The sequence below is a fragment of the Prionailurus viverrinus genome, chromosome F2 (genome assembly GCF_022837055.1).
Source record: "Prionailurus viverrinus isolate Anna chromosome F2, UM_Priviv_1.0, whole genome shotgun sequence".
In the NCBI taxonomy this organism is placed as follows: domain Eukaryota; kingdom Metazoa; phylum Chordata; class Mammalia; order Carnivora; family Felidae; genus Prionailurus; species Prionailurus viverrinus.
This window is the reverse complement of record NC_062578.1, coordinates 54958977-54977946: the sequence shown is the minus strand read 5'-3', so window position 1 is coordinate 54977946 and position 18970 is coordinate 54958977. Positions and strand designations below refer to the sequence as shown.

Below are 18970 nucleotides of genomic sequence, written 5' to 3'. Positions count from 1 at the left end.
AATGATGGTTCTTAATAAGATGAACTATAGATGTCAGTTTTGGCACATGATTAAGGAAGTTTCCTTAAAGTTGTGAGCTCATTTGGCAAAGGCATAAATCTCTTCATAGCTTCTGAAGATGCCACCATTATCACTTGACAGAGCCTATTATAACCCATTAAAGCATGTGACTTGGAAAGACTTGTATTCTTTGAGAAGTATTTGGAAATTGGGTAAACTTTAAAAGAGTGACTGTCTTGTTAGTAATGAAGAATGTTTCATAGTGGCTAATTTTTAGGGCTTACTCAGGGAAAATGTAATTTTCTATTAACACATGTATGAGAAGGAACATAGGAATCAAGATGCTATGATTAATGCCCCAATTTAGCAGGATTCAATATTATTTTTAGTATCAGTAACTATGTTTTTCAGTGTGCTTTTAAGTGCAGCTTTGGATTTCTTATATACTTTGACAAAATAATCCCCATCCCATGCATAAATTGTACATTAGAAATACTGTACTGACAATTTTTTATTTTTCTTTGTAAAGCCTCAGATGCTCTGCTTGATTCTGAAAAAAAATTCTATCAAAATATTATATTTTAAAGCTTATTTCTTACCATTTGGACTTTATGAATCTAATTTAAAGTGGAGACCCACTGATGGTTTTGCTCGGTACTTTTGCAAGAAGAGAATACAAAGATCCCTAGGACCTGGAAACGTGTTTACAGAAGGCAGTGCTGTTTGCTTTCACTCCATTTTGGAGCTCAGGAATCACTGTTTGAGTGTGAATGAACCCAGGGGATATCATTCCAAACTGGCACGCTTTGTTTACGTAATTCCATTCCACATTTATTCCCGATATTTTCTCCACATAATCGTTTTCTCTGTGACTGACTTCAAGGTGAGTAGTGTTAGCAAGGAAAAAAAAAAAAAGGAAGTTGATCAAAACAAAAGAGAAACTCCAAATATATTTTAGAAAATATATTAGGCAAATCAATAAAGTTATAAATTTTGGTCATGAATCACTTTCTCCAAGACCCATTCCTGGGTGGTTTCTCCTTCCCAGGAGACCTGTCTCCCACTAAGGCCCTAATGCTGTACATGAAAATCGAAAGTAGATATTGATCCTTCTGCCATTAACTAGCTGAGAATTGAGTGGCAGAAGCTTCTAATTATGGGTGTCTATAAACCTGTCTTTCCATCGTTAGCCTTGCATTCAGTCTCCGAATAGGATTCCCCCTGTTCCTGGGCCTCATCTTTCTGTGTTGGTGCTCCCCAAGGTTTGGGTTGGTGCCTTTCCTTCGGTGCCTTCCTTTCCTATGGAGCCGCGATAGACCCCAAGACAGCTTTGAGTGCTGCGCTAAAATTGACAGGAGCCCCCTTTGGGGGCGTGTTAATGATGCTTTAGGAGGTCAGTCTGGGGATGGAAAATAAATGGGTTTGGTACTATGGGGAGCATTAAAGCTGCAGGCAGTGAGGTAGAGAATGTAAAACACGTCCAACCAGCAGGGGGAAATAGCTGGTTTTAATCCAGCCACTTTAACACTGAGGCCAGAATATGTGTTGGCTGCTTAATCATGGCAGTTAAGTCAGAGACCAAGGTACAGGCAAACATTAAAAATGCCATCTTCTGTTAGGATTAAATTAAAATAATTTAGAGAGATCTGTTGCTGCCATAGCTTCATTGCCTTACGGTGATCATTCTGCATTAGCTTGTGTTCTTTATAAATCATCACACTGACTAATGTGAAAAAGGACAGGCAGAGCTAGGGGGATTCTTACCATCAGGTATGAAATTGTGGAGGAAAATGGTCCTCAAACACAAAGCGATTTGATTTGAAAATTACATTTTCAGAACTGCAAGCTAGAGACTCTTTTCCCCAAATTCATATCAAAGGCATTGATTGTGAAGAGCTTCATATGTTCTAAGATGCTCAGTTTTTAAAAGAAGGATGTGGTGAGTTTACATGAAGTGAAATTTACTTGATCTAAAGAATTACCCTTTATTTTGAGAGTCTGACTTTTTATCCTTTATATATTGTATTATTTTGTTATTTTATAATTTTATATTATAACAGAATGTCATGATAGTGGATGGTGGTTAAACTTGAGCAGAATAAATGACAACTCTTTGTTGATGTGTTCCCCACGTCCACCATATGTTTTTCTTTTAATTTTACTGATCTGTGAAATTACAAGACTGGGAACCATGTCTTTGCAAAGTGGCCTGTCCATTTTTGCTTACTGTATTCCTTCCCCCACTCCCTGCCTTTCCCCTATCTTCCCACGGGAGCTTTGACAAGGAACATTTAATGACTTGATATTCTATATGCTAATTTGTGTGTTGTATCTATCTCATTTCAGAAAGAAGGAGTTGTGTGTGACCTTTTGCAATTCATTTGGGGTATAATCCCAAAGAGCGCTTCCTTTAATAGCTTCTTAGTAACAGAATTTCTTTGAAGATATGAATGTGTTTTGTGCACTCCAACATCATTCTTCTGATAAAACAGTCTATTCTTTACAGTTTGTATTTGGTCTTCGTCATTGTGACCTTAACTGGGCACAGTAAAGTTTATATGGTATTGGAAGCCAGGCCCTATTTGTGTGCATGGCAAACAAAACATTATATATTCCTAGTAAATATTAGCTAAAGTTTTTTTTTGAAGAATACATACAGAAGTATAGTTAATAGTAGGTTAATAGAAACAAAACACCTGCTTTCATGTCCACTTTTGCACTTTTAAAGTTTTTTTAACCAATGGTTTGGTATAACATCACCCCAGCTTCCTCCCCCCCACCCTCTTTCCCCTTGTTTCTTGTTTTAACATGCCCACAAGAAGTGACAAAACTCATATTTGTGAGTTGTGTTCTGGGTGTGGCCCATTGAATCTAGGCCTCTGTCCATTTTTCTCCCCTTTCTTTGTTGGTAGTGAATTTTGTTTGTCATAATACTGTGACTCCAGACATTCTTAGAAAAGCCCATGACCTGGCTGAGTCAGTCAGTCACCTCCATCAGTCACCTGCCTTGGTTAGCAGCCTGCTGTGCATTTCCTCCTTGCTTAGTTGAGGTAATAATTACCCCTTACGGCTGGGAGGCAGATGGATTGCTGGGTTTTACTCTAGTTCTCCTTAGGGTGCCTTGTAAATATGGCAGGTGGAACAAATTATGTGTAGAGAACACGGGTTGTTTTATGGGAGACCAGTGATTTCTCAGAGTTATTTCCATGTTGCTAATGTGCACACACAGGTATATAGGCAGGTTTGTGACTTAACCCACTAAAACATGTACCAGGTGGGGCGCCTGGGTGACTCAGATGGTTAAGCATCTGACTTCAGCTCTGGTCATGATCTTGCAGTTTGTGAGTTTGAGCCCCGCATCAGGCTCTGTGCGGGCAGCTCAGAGCCTAGAGCCTGGAGCCTGCTTGACATTCTGTGTCTGCCTCTCTCTCTGCTCCTTCCCTGCTCATGCTCTGTCTCTCTCTCTCTCTCTCAAAAATAAATAAACATTAAAAAAATTTAAAAACCTGTATCAGGTCAAGACACTAAATGGTCAAAATCCAGGATTCTTTGCAGTGGAATCCTGAGGAAGGTGTTTGTGGAAAGTATTCTGGTTTTTACAGTGACTGGGAAGAAATCTTTCTTTGAGTGCCAGTGACCTAGAGGTAATCATCGTTGCTATTTGTGGGAAGAACAATTAAGGCAAATTACAACCTGACTAGTGCCCTGCTGTGACATGACAATACCTCCAAAAATTTGCCAGGCCTTGCCAAACAAATATTTCTGCTTTGCTTCTGTCCAGTTGAGGAAGCTTGGCATCTGGATAGAGTAAATCTTTGAACATAATCATCAGAACTGAGATGAACATTTTAAAGTGAAGTGAGCTGCAATACTGAATTACACTCTAATTGAATGACTGCCAACCTGCTGTGAAGAAAAAAACAAAGACCCTAAGACTTTAGTATCATTTTAATGAGTACAGGACCCAGGCACAGTTGCATAATAGATATTTCAAGTGCTCAACTGCCTCAGCCACAGAAATAAGCACCTAATGATATGGGTCACAATATAGGCAATATTTCTTTGAGGATGTGGTGACTGCAATTAGGAGGGCAAGAGCAAAAATTTTTGCCATTTAATAAAAGACCTACTGAGCAGTGGGGATGGTGAATAGTAACCATGATGGAATTGGATCAGGCCTGAGAGCAGATTATGGTACCATGAGAATCTTTTATGTTCTAAAATACTAAGGTTGTTCTAAAATGATCTGAATTGTTTCGCAATTCAGAGAATGGCATTTGTCTACTTTCTAATCCTCAGGAAAACTTTGTTTGAAATGCAGATGCCTTGGCCCCACCTAACCTATTATCTATTATCACAGAATGGGAGGGACCCAGGAATCTGTATTTTATAGGCTTTCTAGATGACTTATACCTACTGAAGTCTCAGCCTCAATCCTTTGTGGTCTGTGTGTGTTTGGGAATTTTGTATGAGGGACGTGAAGGGTATGCCCCAGTAGCATTGCAAGATGAAGAAAGATCAAAGAAGATAGAAGTGGTGGCCAACCAAGCTGTTTAAACTCATGGCATGGGCAAGGAAAATGCCTCCACATTCCCTGGAAATGATAGCTTCTCACTCTGTATTTATAACTCCTGTGTCATTAGTCTTAGCATTAATATTCTTTATATTTACATTATTGTTGTAACTTGTGTTCAAATGGTAGACAAGTAAAGGAGGAGAAAGTATTTTCCTCCTTTATTTTCCTATGTAATCCTCTCACTGGATTTACTATCTCTAGCATACTTTTAACTCTTTTGCATTTACTTTCTTTGGTATTAGGATGATTTGGGGTACTCTGAAAGCAGGTACACTGGATATACTCTTTCTGAATAACCAGTGGATTCACTGAATGAGGAAAAAGAGAAACTGTAGCCTGGGAATAGCAGAACATTCACCTTTTTGCAAGCTTCCACAAAAATGTGGTGTCCACTAAGCATTTATTAAATGCCTGCTGAGGATCAGGAATTGTGCTAAAGTCATGATGATGAATAAAACAGAGAGACGGAAAAATCAATTCTATTACTGCCTTCACCCTGGCATCAAAAAATAAGTGGGATACCACGTCTGTAGATATGATTCCCACGCAACTACTTTTACTTACTTGTTTCCCTGTCCCTTTTACTTACGCCCACTCCACACACACTTCTTCCTTGTAATTTGAGTTTGTTGGTCCGTTTATTATCTGCATTGGCCTCTCACATTTCATAAGCCCAAGGATTCAAAGAAGTAGCATTTATTAGTGTGGTGTAGTGGATAAACATGAGCCTTGGCATCCTAGACCTGAGTTGAAAGCATGAAATAAGATTAGAAAGGTGGGCCAGGCCAGATCAGGAAAGGTTTTGTATGCTATGCTAACTTGATCCATGAGATCAAAGATCCATACAGAAACTAGGCTAGTAATGTAAAGGGTGAGGCCACCTGGATAGATCACAATAGAGGGGAGTCTAGAACTGGACAGCATGTGCCCCTTCTCACAATATTCAAATTTAAAAATTCAGGTGTTTTTTTTTTTTTAATATAGTTTATTTACTTATTCTTGAGGGGGGAGGGGCAGAGGGACAGGGAGAGAGAATCCCAAGCTTGAACCCATGAACCGAGAGATTGTGACCTGAGCCAAAATCAAGAGTCAGAGGCTTAACCGACTGAGAGACCCAGGCACCCCTAAAAATTCAGGTTTTTAACTAACTGCCAGCTAAGTAGCATGTATAAATGGCTGGGTGTGGCTCCTGGGCTGCCATATGGCAATTCCTAAAGATCTTGCAGAGCCATGAAAGGGTTTTCAGCAAGGAAGAGTTATGACTGTATTTACAATTTAGAAAAATCTTTCAGATTATATGTTGGACAGTAGATGGAAGGAGGTAGGAATGATGGCGAAGAGCCTGCCTGGTTTGAAGGCCATTGTGACAGTCTAGTTGAAGACCAATAAAATGGTATTAAGAGGATTTAGGGGCTAGAACATACATATATGAGTCCACCAATTACAAGTGGAAGGGGCAAGAAAGAGTTCTATCTGAATTTCCTCTGGTTGAACACAAATGGAGCAGCAGGACTGGGGGAAAAGGAGCTCAGATTAAGCTTGGTTGCATTTGAGGTAAAGCAAAAAGTCTGGAGCTCCAGAGAGAAGGCAGAGATGTGGGTAGCTGAAGTCAAGGGAGCTGATAATATTACCCAAGGGCAGTGCATGGAGGAAGGTAAGAGGCCCAAGGCTAGACTTCTGAGATCAAGCATGAGTATACAGAAAAAGGAAACCAAGGCACCCAAAAAAAGAGTTCAGAGAGGAAGGAGGAGAGTCAGGAGTGACAGTGAAGAAGAGTGTAGCCAACAGGTTCCACTGTCACACAAGATGAAGGAAAGTATTCTCTAAAAAATGTTCAAGGATAAAACCACTAGGGCATCAGTGATCTTAGGCAGAAACAATCCCAGGAAATTGTGGGGATGGAATCCAAAATGCATCAAGCTGAGATGTGAATGGGAGGTGACAAATACAGTGTAGACAGCTTTTTAAAACAAGCTTAACTGGGATGGGAAAGAAGTAGAATAAAAACAAGTGTTATTTTGGGCTCCTGGGTGGCTGAATCAGTTAGAATGGAGTCTTGGTTTCAGCTCAGGTCATGATCTCACAGTTCATGAGTTCAAGCCCCACATTGGGCTCCACGCTGACAGTACGGAGTCTGCTTGGGATTCTTGCTCTCCTTCTCTGTCCCTCTTTCTGCCCCTCCCCAGCTCACTTTCTCTTTCTCTCTCTTAAAATAAATAAACTTAAGAAAAGTGTTATTTATAGTGAAGATAGAGTGTTTATCAAATGACAGGTATTTTGATAAGATTGTTAGGCTGAGGGGAAATAAACAAGAAAGAAATTAAATAAACACACACAGAGATTGAGAGAATGAGTGGAAAAGGTTTAGCTTTGTAACAAACCTGGGGGTGGACCCAAAAAGACATGTATAGGAAGAAAAGAAAGGCTGGAGGTGAATATAGGTAAGTATAGGGTAGGTAGTTGAAGGATACATTTCACAGCTGGGTTAGGTGCCACTATATGCTTCCTCTGTCATACCACATGACCCACCTGGGTTTTAGATTTCATAGTTAGTTACCTGACTCCCCAGTAGACTAAGCTCCGTGAAGGCAGGAACAATATAGTTCCCTGCACTATACCTGACATATAGCAGTTGCTTAATTAGTATTTATTGAAATTTGATAGAAGGCATAATTATGAGTAAGACAAGTGAAGTATTTTCATTCATTTAATAAAATTTACTGAGAGCAGGTACTATCTTAGTAGTTGGGGGAGTAACAACTAGAACGGTACCTAATACTCAATGGGTTTATTAAATGAAGGAAACATTCCTGTCCTTGAGAGTTTGGCATCTCGGTTTAGCATCTCCAAATGTCAAAAAGAGTAATTAATCTCTGTAATAGAACCGTGACTCCAGTGCTCTGGGTAGCTAGAAGAGAGATCTCTTGCTAAGAAAATCAGAAAACGCTCCACTCACAAATCGGCACTTGCAAGGCATGAGAAAAAAGCAGCCCAGGTTAGAGCCAAGAAGGAATTTAGCACAAAGCTACATACTCACATTTCCCAGCACTACAACTGGACACTAGCCACGACCCCACCCTTCCCCCCACCCAGGTGCTTTTGAGAAAGCTGTGGTCTCCTCCCACTGACCCGGGGGAGACGGGGTGCACTTCAGCTATACAAGACTGCTGAGTATGCCTGTACTGGAAGGTGGCTTTGCTGGCTCCCGGGCACAGTAACTGCTCCACATGTCCCCTGCTGCTCGGCTTGGCTGTCTCCTGCTTTGGAGATACTGTGCAGCCCCTCTTCTGCCAGAGGGGAGAGAGACACCAGTGACAGCTGCTCCTCAGCTGCTGGACAGTCATAGTGCCCCAGGCTCCACTGCCTGGGGTCACACTGCTCTGGTTCCAGAAGGAGGCCAGTCCTTTTCAGGCTGACTCCTCTCTCTTTTTTTTTTTTTTTAATTTTGAGTGTAGTTGACACACAATGTTACATTAGTTTCAGGTGTACAACATAGTGTTTCAAGAACCCTCTGTGTATGCTGTGCTCACAACGCTGTTCCAGTACCATTGACTGTATTCCCTGTGCCGTACCTTTTATTCTTGTGATTTATTTTCTAACTGGAAGCCTATATCTCCCACTCCCCTTCACCCAATTTTCCCTTCTTCCCCTTTCCCTCCCCTCTGGCAACCACCGATTTGTTCTTTGTATTTGTAGGTCTGAATGACCCCTCTTTCTTTTTAGGGAACCCAAGCCAAGGTTCCCAGTGCCTCCCAGTGCTGTCATGTGGGCTCATCCAGCACTCACCCCCACCCTGCAGAAACTCATCCTTCAGCTTTCCGCTGCTGTCTGAATTTTCCCGGGGCTCCTCCTTTTTCCTGGCTGGCTCTGTCTTTATTCTGTCTCCTTTTGTGTGGGTGACCATACAGTTAGCATTCCTCACAAACTCTAACCCAAGCCTCAGAATTCATGAGTCTGTGGACCCTAACCAATCCTTGTATTTATTCTGAGGTGTTTGTGAGGATTATAATTTAATGCTAATTATTGTATTTTTAAAATTCCAAAGTAATAAAAATGTGCAAACCCATAGAGTAGATGTAATCACATTTATAGGACTTACTTTGCTTTGCTTTTTGCCAAAGTGAGATCATGCTATATTGATCGGTGATCCTTTCTGTTTATTTGTTAAGTGAATATTTATTGAACATCTGCTGTGGGCAAGACACTATCCTGAGAGCTGATGTAGAGTGTTGAACAGTACCCACAGAACTCCGGTCTCCAGGAAGGTGTATTCAGGCAGTACCTGTTCCCGGCATTGCTTGTCAGCACAGAGAAGTCCCCTCGTTCATTGTAAGGACAGCACATATTCCACTCTAGAGAGGGACACTATTCAATGCATTCTTCGTAGGTGGACATTTTGTCTGTAGGGTTAACCTTCAAAATTCAGAACCTTATTTTATGAATGTCACTGGAATTAGACTGTTTTGAGCATATTTCTGTTTCTCTTTGTTCCCTTTTTTAAACAAAGTAAAACCATGCTACACATGTGTTACCTGAAACCATTATTATTTTTTTAATAGATAAAACCCGAAGGTAGCAATTACAGGAACTATGTGAGTATCGCTTTTTCCTTAACTTTTCTTCATTTGTATCCCTTTCTCCTTCCTGACCATCACTATATTCAGATTCTCAGTGTGAGAAAAATAGAACAGAAGGGAAAAGATATTTACGTTGCTACAAGACAGCTACGTGTAACTCAGGTGTCCTTGGAGAGGTTTGCAGTGTCCTTGTTAAAGAGTCTTCAAGAGATGGTGAGATAGCTTCTTGATCTGTCTCTGTCTGTATCTCTCCTCTTTCCTTCTGATGGTCCTTCCAGTTCTCCTCCCTCACCTCCCCATCTCCCTCTCTCTCATCTTCTCCCACCAAGGAACCTTTAAAAAAATAACTGAATCTTTAAAAAGGCATGGCATCAGAAACTGCAAATAAACCCCTATTGCTAAGGAGAGGGAATCAGAAGTATTAGTAACATGCCTATTTCAGAACCGTCGTTCCGAAAGGACCAAGCACGGAAAATGGAAGCTTGCAGGACAGATCCCCTCGACACACCACCTGCCGGGCGCCCCTGTCTTGGGGCAGTGACAGAGCCACACTGCTCCCCTGTTTCTGCACCTGCTACCCCCTCACCAGAACCCTTCCATAGTTTCCTTTCTCATACTACATTAACTATTTAGTTGGAACTGAGATATATTCCCCTCCAAACTCCTTCTCCTCTGGCTGCTAACACAAATCAAACATCTTGATGCTTGGTGAAAAACCAAGTAGGGGCCCTTGTTTCCAAAACAGCGTGCGTCCTATGAAGAAATGGACACCTGCCTTCCTTTACTTCACTTACTCTCATCCTTCTCCACCGCCGAAGTATGCACCAGATGACATTAGGGAGCGCTCAAAGCTCCAAAATAGCTCAGAAATCCCAGGAATGTTTGCATGGGAGATGATTATTTTGTCTCCAAGAAACCAGGGAGACATTCATTAAATAATTACTCCCCTCTCCATTTTTATAGATGTAGGTGACAAGTCTTGGTGGAAGGGCTTCGTTGCATTACTTTCCCCAGCTCGTTTCCACCAGCTCATACATACACTCACTCGAGTAGACACATCCTTAAAGGAAATAGGCTCCTTTGACCCCTCATCTCTTTGTGCCTGCCATCCTGTTTCTCCTTTTCACAGCAAAACTCCATAATTTGCCCTTGCCAGGGTTGTGAGTGGCCTTGCTGGCAGATCTTTCTCTTGTCTGCCCTCATTTTCTGTGACTTCCCAGCAGCACTCAACACAAATGAACAAGCCCCTCCCTTAGGAAGGATTTTCCTCCTTAGCCTCTGGTCCCACCCCTCTGAGGCTCCACCTGCCTCTCGAGTCACTTCTTGGGCACCATTGCTGGCTCCCCCCCTCTCCTTGTCCTCACTTGTCACATTGCCCCCTCCTGCTCCTGCCCTCCCCAAGGGCTCCCACCTCTAAATTTCTCAGCTGTAGGATGGTGATGCTTCTGGCCTCTCCCCTGAGCTTCAGGCTCTCATATCCAACTGCCTAGTTGATATCTTCCAGTTCATGGTTAGTTTGTACCTCAAATTTAACATATCAAAATCAGAATTCTTGGTTGTAGCACCTACATGCTTATAAACCCATTTTTCTCCAACTCAGAAATGACCACCATGGACCAGTTGCTTACACAAAAAAACCTTGAAGAGGGGCACCTGGGTGACTCAGTCATTTGAGCATCCAACTCTTGATTTCAGCTCAGGTCATGATCCATGGGATCAAGCCCCATGTCAGGCTCTGCACTGAGCATGGAGTCTGCTTGAGATTCTTTCTCTCTCTCTCTCTCTCTCTCTCTCTCTCTCTCTCTCTCTCTCGCTTTCTCTCTCTCTCTCTCTCTCACTTTGTTTCTGTGTCCCTCTGCCCCTCTCCCTAGTGCTCTCTCTCTGTTTCTAAAAAACAAAAACAAAAACAAAAAACACTTGAAGACATCCTCGATCCCTTCCTATTTTTCATTATTGTGAATCAAATGCTTCCAATTATTTTTCCAAAGTAAATCCCAAATCCATCTACTTTCTTTGATTTTTTCACAGCTACCACCTAGTCAAACCATTATCATCTCTGATTTCTACCATGTCAGGGGCTCCACATGTTTATATGCTTGGGCTCATTCATTCCTAAAGGGGCCACACTACATAGTGGTTAAAAAGGAGGCTCTGGAGTTAGCCTGTTTGGATTCATACCATGGCTCTACCACTTACTGACTACAACCTCAAGCAGGTGGCTTAAATTCTATGCTAGGTTTGTATGCCTTTGGCAAAGCAGGATGATATTAGTGCCTGTCTTGAAGGGTTATTAGGTTAACTTATTAAGACTTATTACAACATGCCTGGTACTTAGTAGGCACTCAGTAAATATTAGCTAGATATATCATCACTAATACAGTCTGTTCTCCACAAACCAAATTGTTGTCATCTGCTTAATGCACTTTAAGGCTTCCATCGCACTTAACATAAACTTGGGATTCCTGGCCTATAATCTTGCACATGTTCTGGCTTCTGCCTCCCTCCAACCTCGTCATTAGTCCTTCTCTCCCTATCACCCTTCCTGGCCTTCCTTCAGTTTCCTCAATATACCAAACTCCTTATTGCTCCATCTACCTGGAGTTCTTTTCCCTGCCTTTTCCATGATTAGTTCCTTCTCATGTGTTTGGTCTCAGCTCAAATTACCTCTTCAGGGCCTTCCATGACATCCTGTCTGATGAAATACTTCCCACCCCCCCACCTAGCTAGTCTATGTGATATCACCCAGTTTGTTTCATTAATAGTAAACACAATCAGATATCTTCTCTATGTATTTCTTTTTTTACTTGTTTATTAACTGTCTCTCCCCACCACTAGAATGTGAACTTCTTCAGGACAAGGCTCTTAGAGAGTCTTGATCATCATGACATCCTTAATATGTAGATGACTACCTGTCATGTAATAGGAAATCAGTAATTATTTGTGGAAGGAATGGATGGGTGGATGGATGGATGGATGGATGGATGGATGGATGGATGGTTAGTTGGATGGTTGAATGGATGGATGGATGGATGGTTAGTTGGATGGTTGAGTGGATGGATGGATGGTATTCTTACACTTCAACATTGGCTGTTGGGTAGTGTCACACTGTAATACTGAAGCAATTAGTGTAAAGCCTTGTAGACTTGTGAATTCTCACTCCAAAAAATGCTAAAATTAGGTAAAGGAAAAGAAGTTTAAATTGTCCTGTTCAAATCTAGAAGCAAAATTCTCTGAATGGCAAGCATTATATGGTTACAGTGTTGAAGCAAGAATATTGGAAAACTAGAACCAGCTAGAACTTCTTGCTTCGAATTTTTGTGGTCTGTTTATTATGGGATGGCTTCTTTCTAACAGCTTCCTTTGTCTGTTTTTAATTTGAGCATTCCCAGAATTGCTGCTGTTTCCTCTTGGAACAAACATAGGTAGAAAATTTTAGAAAGAAACTGGCTTGTGGTAGTGAAGAAAACAGATTTCAGAGTCAGGGAAACCTGAGTTTGAATCTTGAGTTAGTTACTTAGTAGTTGTGTGACTGTGGAATTCTTAACCTCTCTGGGCCTCAGCTTTCCCACCTATGAAATATTATTAAAAATTAGTGTTACTTGATAGCTACTTAATAAGTATCACTTTTCTTATCTTACCTACATCCTTTCAGGGCATTTGAATGGTTTGTGGTAGGAATTTCACAAGGTTCAGATTAAGCATGAGTTTAGACTGTCTCCATCAGACTGTCTTGGGAAATGTTAGGATCTGGAACAGAAATAATACTAACACTTACAGCAGTGTCCAGCACATAGATAGTAAATATTTGTTGAATGGATGAGTAAGTAGTCTGTAAATGCTTCAGTCATTCCTGAGAATCAACTAAATTTCCATGTAGTTTAATGTTTCCTTAGAACAACAATGATTTTTTTTCCTCCAAATTATTCAAATGAACACTGAAGAACATCAAACCATAACTGAATGTTTCAAGACGTCATGGCATAAAACCACGTTTTCCTCTGCCTGATGTTATTTTTAAGTACATCTTCTGGAATTGTTTAGTTCAGCATTTTGGGAAACAAATGAGCTCCAAGATCTAAATTCAAAAATGAACCAGAAGTTTCAGAAATGTTTCTTGGACTTTGAAGAAATATTTTGTTTGTAATCTTTATAACCTGTGTTTTACTTTTGTATGGAACTGGTGCAAGGATGAAGTAGTGACTTGGTCATCATAATTGCCACCAAAAGTTTGATGACATTGGTTGTTAGGCACTGTAGTTAAATCTCAGGAAATTATGTGATACACACACACACACACGCAATCTTAACTGGGCAAGCTTATTATTTTAAAATGGGGGTTTTGGGGCGCCTGGGTGGCGCAGTCGGTTAAGCATCCGACTTCAGCCAGGTCACGATCTCGCGGTCCGTGAGTTCGAGCCCCGCGTCAGGCTCTGGGCTGATGGCTCAGAGCCTGGAGCCTGTTTCCGATTCTGTGTCTCCCTCTCTCTCTCTGCCCCTCCCCCGTTCATGCTCTGTCTCTCTCTATCCCAAAAATAAATAAACGTTGAAAAAAAAAAATTTAAAAAAAAAAATAAATAAATAAAATGGGGGTTTTAAATGTATATATACTCGCTTTGCGAGAAATATTATTGATTTCAAATTTTTATCAAAAAAACATTGCAAAGTAATATGGAAAGAATAAATTTCCTTAAAAAATTAAATAATAATAATAATAAAGTTGGCATCTAACCTCCCATCGCCTCTTAAAATGAATTCCAGGGGTGCCTATGTGGCTCAGTCAGTTAAGTGTCCGACTCTTGATTTGGGCTCAGATCATGAATCTCATGATCCGTGAATTCAAGCCCCAAGTCAGGCTCCGCACTCTCAGTGCAGAGCCTGCTTGGATTCTCGGTCTCACTCTCTTGCTGCCCCTCCCCCACTCACGATTTCTTTCTCTCTCTCTCTCTCTCTGTCTCAAAAATAAATAAAACATTAAAAAATTAATGAATTCTAGATGGATTAAATTTAAATGAAGAGTGAAACTATAAAAATCTAGAAGAAAATGTAAGTAAATGTTTAATTGATCTTGGAGTGAAGAAGGACATTCTAATCATTAAAGCATCAGAAGAAATCACAAAGGAAAATATGGAGAGATTTGACAACTAGAAGTAGAAGAAGGTTTGTATGTCAAAACATTGTAGGGGCGCCTGGGTGGCGCAGTCGGTTAAGCGTCCCACTTCAGCCAGGTCACGATCTCGCGGTCCGTGAGTTCGAGCCCCGCGTCGGGCTCTGGGCTGATGGCTCAGAGCCTGGAGCCTGTTTCTGATTCTGTGTCTCCCTCTCTCTCTGCCCCTCCCCCGTTCATGCTCTGTCTCTCTCTGTCCCAATAAAAAATAAACGTTGAAAAAAAAAATTTAAAAAAAAAACATTGTAAATTAAGGGGCGCCTGGGTGAGTCAGTCAGTCGGTTGGACGTCAGTCTCTGGCTCAGGTCATGGTCTCACCGTTGGTGCGTTCAGCCCTGCGTTGGACTCTGTGCTGACAGCTTGGAGCCTGGAGCCTGCTTCGGATTCTGTCTCCCTCTCTCTGCCCCTCCCCTGCTCGTGCTGTCTCTTTCTCTCTCTCTCTCTCTCTCTCTCTCTCTCTCTCAAAAATATTAAAATTTTTTTTAAAAACACTGTAAATTAAAACAAGCAAACTCAGTGAAACATAACAAAGGATTAGTGCCCTTCATATATATAAGGATTTCTTACAGATCAATAAGAAATCCATAACATTTTAGTGGAAAAATTGTCAAACTAACAATTCATAGACTAAGTAAAAAGATCCAGTGAACATATGAAATATATTAAGCTTCACTAATAATTAAATATATGCAGCTAAAACATCAAAAATATGTTTTTCATTATTAATTTGGCAAAAATGCAAACAAATGGTATTCAATACTTGCAGGAATTTTATAAGTAGGACACTCTCATTCAATAATAATAGGAGTATAAGTTGTCTCAAACTTCTTTGAGGGCTTAGTAATTCCACTTTGGATATACGTTCTATAAGACAATAAAAAAAATTTGACCAAAGATTTATTTTTAAAATGTGTTATTCAAAACAATTTCAACAGTAGTGACAAAATTAGAAACAACCTAAAATAACCCACAAGATGGAATTGACTTTTTAAAATGATATGTTTGTATCTATTTATTTATTTATTTTTTATTTAAAAAAAAAAAAAAATTTTTTTCAACGTTTATTTATTTTTGGGACAGAGAGAGACAGAGCATGAACGGGGGAGGGGCAGAGAGAGAGGGAGACACAGAATCGGAAACAGGCTCCAGGCTCTGAGCCATCAGCCCAGAGCCTGACACGGGGCTCAAACTCACGGACCGTGAGATCATGACTTGAGCCGAAGTGGGACGCTTAACCGACTGCGCCACCCAGGCGCCCCTGTATCTATTTTAAATAATTACTCATTTAAAGTACGTTTTTGAGAAATTAAATCAAATATTTTGGAACTTTAAAAAAATTTTTTTTAACATTTTTTTATTTATTTTTGAGACAGACAGAGACAAAGCATTAACGGGGGAAGGTCAGAGAGAGGGAGACACAGAATCTGAAACAGGCTCCAGGCTCTGAGCTGTCAGCACAGAGCCGATGCGGGGCTCGAACCCACGGACCGCGAGATCATGACCTGAGCCGAAGTCGGCCGCTTAACCGACTGAGCCACCCAGGCGCCCCAAGGAACTTTTAAAAACATACTCAGAAACAGAATATTATGGTGACCCCCATATACTGCTTATTTGACAAGATTAAGCAATAACAAGATATTGTCATATTTGCTACGTCTATTCCCTTTTTTCTTTTTTTACTTTGCTGAAGCATTTTAAAAAGCAAATCTCCAGGCCTCATGTCATTTCATTTCTACCTATACACCTCAGCAAGCATTTCTTTAAAAAATTGACATTTTCTTACCTAATCATAGTGCCATTTTCATTACTGCACAATTACCATAATTCCTTGGTATCATGGAGAATATTGAAATAGCTCCAGTTGTTTCAAAAGTGTCTGTTTGCTTCCTCATATCATTTAACCCAGAGGCCAAGCAACTTTTTCTGTAAAGAACAAAATAGTAAATATTTACGACTTTGCTAGCCAGACGATCTGTGTCATAATTATTCAACTCTGCCATTGTAGCTGGAAAGCCACAGTAGACAATACCTAAAGGATTCAGCATGGCTGTGTTCCAGTAACATTCTGTTTACAAAAGCAGGCAGCAAGCAGAATTTGCCTGCAGGTTGCAGCTTGCCAGCCCGTTTTAACTCATTACTCTCTGTTCTCCATATATTTTATAAGGTGGACATTAGCTTTAAACTTGGTTAGATTCAGGGGAAATTTTTGTGGCAAGAATACTTCATGGGGAAAGCTGTGTGTTTCATCTGGACATCCCATCAGAAGGTACATCGTGTCTGTTATCCCACTACTGGTGATGCTAAGAATGGGTAGAGATGGGTAAGGTCTGATCTCTTCACTGGAAATTCTCTATCAGACTATTGTCTCATGTCTCATCTATTATGTGTGTTATCTAAATCAATTCTTTCATTAGAAACAATTACAAAATTGGGGCACCTGTGTGGCTCAGTCAATTAAGCATCTGACTCCTTGATTTTGGCTCATGCATGATCTCATGGTCTTGAGATCGAGCCCCACATTGGGCTCCACGCGAAATATGGAGCCTCCCTCTCTCTGCCCCTCTCCCCTGCATGCTCGCACTCTCTGTCTCTCAAAATAAATAAATAAACATTTAAAAAATAGTTACAAAAAAGTAACTTTCTGTTATTCCATATATTTTCATTAACCAGATGCTTCTGTAAAGGAGAACTCTCCAATATCAGTGAGGGATTTCAGTTATACTGAAATATAGTTTGTACAGGAACGGTTTTTCAATCAGGATATATGCTAGTTTTTTCTTTCCTTTTAATTGCCACAGTTCGATATAAAGAATTGGTCCCTAGATCACTGCCAATGATTTCCAGTGTGTTGGCATTCTTTTAGGTGAAAAGGGTCCTTCTTTCTCTCTCTCCTATTTTTATGACTCTGAGCTCACAGAATTTTTTTGTGTATCCAGTGGTTATCAGTCAGCTGGCATTAATTATGTATTCTTTCTGATGCTCAAATTGTCCCATCTTTGGCCAATGTGGTCCCTTTTGTGTTGGCTCCTGTCAGTCTTTAATAGCTTCTTTCTTTATAGCCTAACAGGTTCCTGGGGAAAGTATTCAGTAACAGAGTAATGAAACTGTCTATACTATATGTTGAAACAGAGCTTTAAAAAGCAAGAGAGAAAGTAAACCATATGCATAATTAAAAGATCAATAAGAAATATGCAAAATTGTTAAATATTTTTCCTGTTATAGGAAACTATTGTCTGTTTATTTTCTCTTTTTACTTCTTTGTACTCTTCTGTACTCTATCTAGATCCTCTGCATTAAGAATTATTACTTTTATGATTTTAAGGATTAAGTTAGGGGCACTTGGATGGCCTAGTCAGTTAAGTATCTGACTTTGGCTCAGGTCATGATCTCACCATTTGTGGGTTCAAGCCCCACATCGGGCTCTGTGCTGACAGCCTGGAGCTTGCCTCAGATTCTGTGTCTCCCTGTCTCTCTGCCTTTCTGCTTGTGCTCTGTCTCCTCTCTCTCTCTCTCTCTCAATAATAAATAAACATTAAAATAAATAATAAATAAATAGTAAGTTAAAATTTTAACAACCCCAACAGATTTCCTTTAACTTAGCAAGTTCCTTTAATGCATTTAAAATAAGATACAAATTATTTTAAATATATATATATTTAAGTTTATTTATTTTTGAGAGAGAGAGAGAGAGCACTAGCAGAGAGAGAGAGGGAAAGAGAGACTCTCAAGCAGTCTCTGCACTGTTAGCGCAGAGCCTGATGCAAGGCTCGATCCCATAAACTGTGAGATCGTGACCTGACCCGAAATCAAGAGTCGGATGCGTAACCAACTGAGCCACCCAGGTGCCCCAAGATACAAATTATTTTAAAATATACTTATATACACATTTTTTCAGAATTATAATTGTACAATTATTAACTATGTCCCATATTCTTAAAGAGCTTGTAATGTAAAAAGAGGAAAAATAGATTAAAGAACATTTTTTTAAAACAATCCCCAGGCTACAAAATTATAATAATTTTGTCTCATCTGTCTTTATAGACCTCAACATTTTTTTTCCTTAACAACAATTTGGAAACTATTTAGTAGGTCTGTTTCTTTACAGGACTTTAGATAGGCCACAGCTTGTGGAACTTCCTGGATCTATGAGTATTCTTTCTTTATCCTTAATCCTGTGTGCTGACAGATTCAGAGCAAATGAACAAGAACAAAATAACCTATTCCTTAATATAAATCAAGGAGGAAATGTAAATTAGTCTCCTTCATTATAGATGGTGATCAAAAGCCTTGATAAGAGTCACCTTTACCCCTGCTCCACCAGGGACCATCCTGGGCCTTTTTAAGCGGGATTTAAAATTATTTACCTCAGAAGGAAGTTATCCTGTATTTTCAAATGGATCACAATGTGTAAAACATGAAACTTGGTCTTGTTGCATGTTTTTTTTTAATGAAGTTATACTTACTGTGAATAATAAAGAAGTGTAAAAGCTCAATTGTGTAAGCGCTGAGGTAGAGGGGTGTGTGTGTGTGTGTGTGTGTGTGTGTGTGTGTGTGTTTTAAAAGAAAAACTTCTCCCTCTCCAATAGACTGACAGTCTTCCACATGCTTTTCCTAAAGCCTTTCAGGAAAGGTTCCCTATGCCAAAGCCAGGCT

The 18970-nt window shown here is 40.1% G+C and overlaps 1 protein-coding gene across 2 annotated transcripts in view; it reads left to right on the top strand.

Annotated features, from left to right (window-relative positions):
- Window positions 1-18970, top strand: part of SYBU (syntabulin) — a 74034-nt gene that overhangs the window by 2760 nt on the left and 52304 nt on the right. The window lies entirely within an intron of this gene.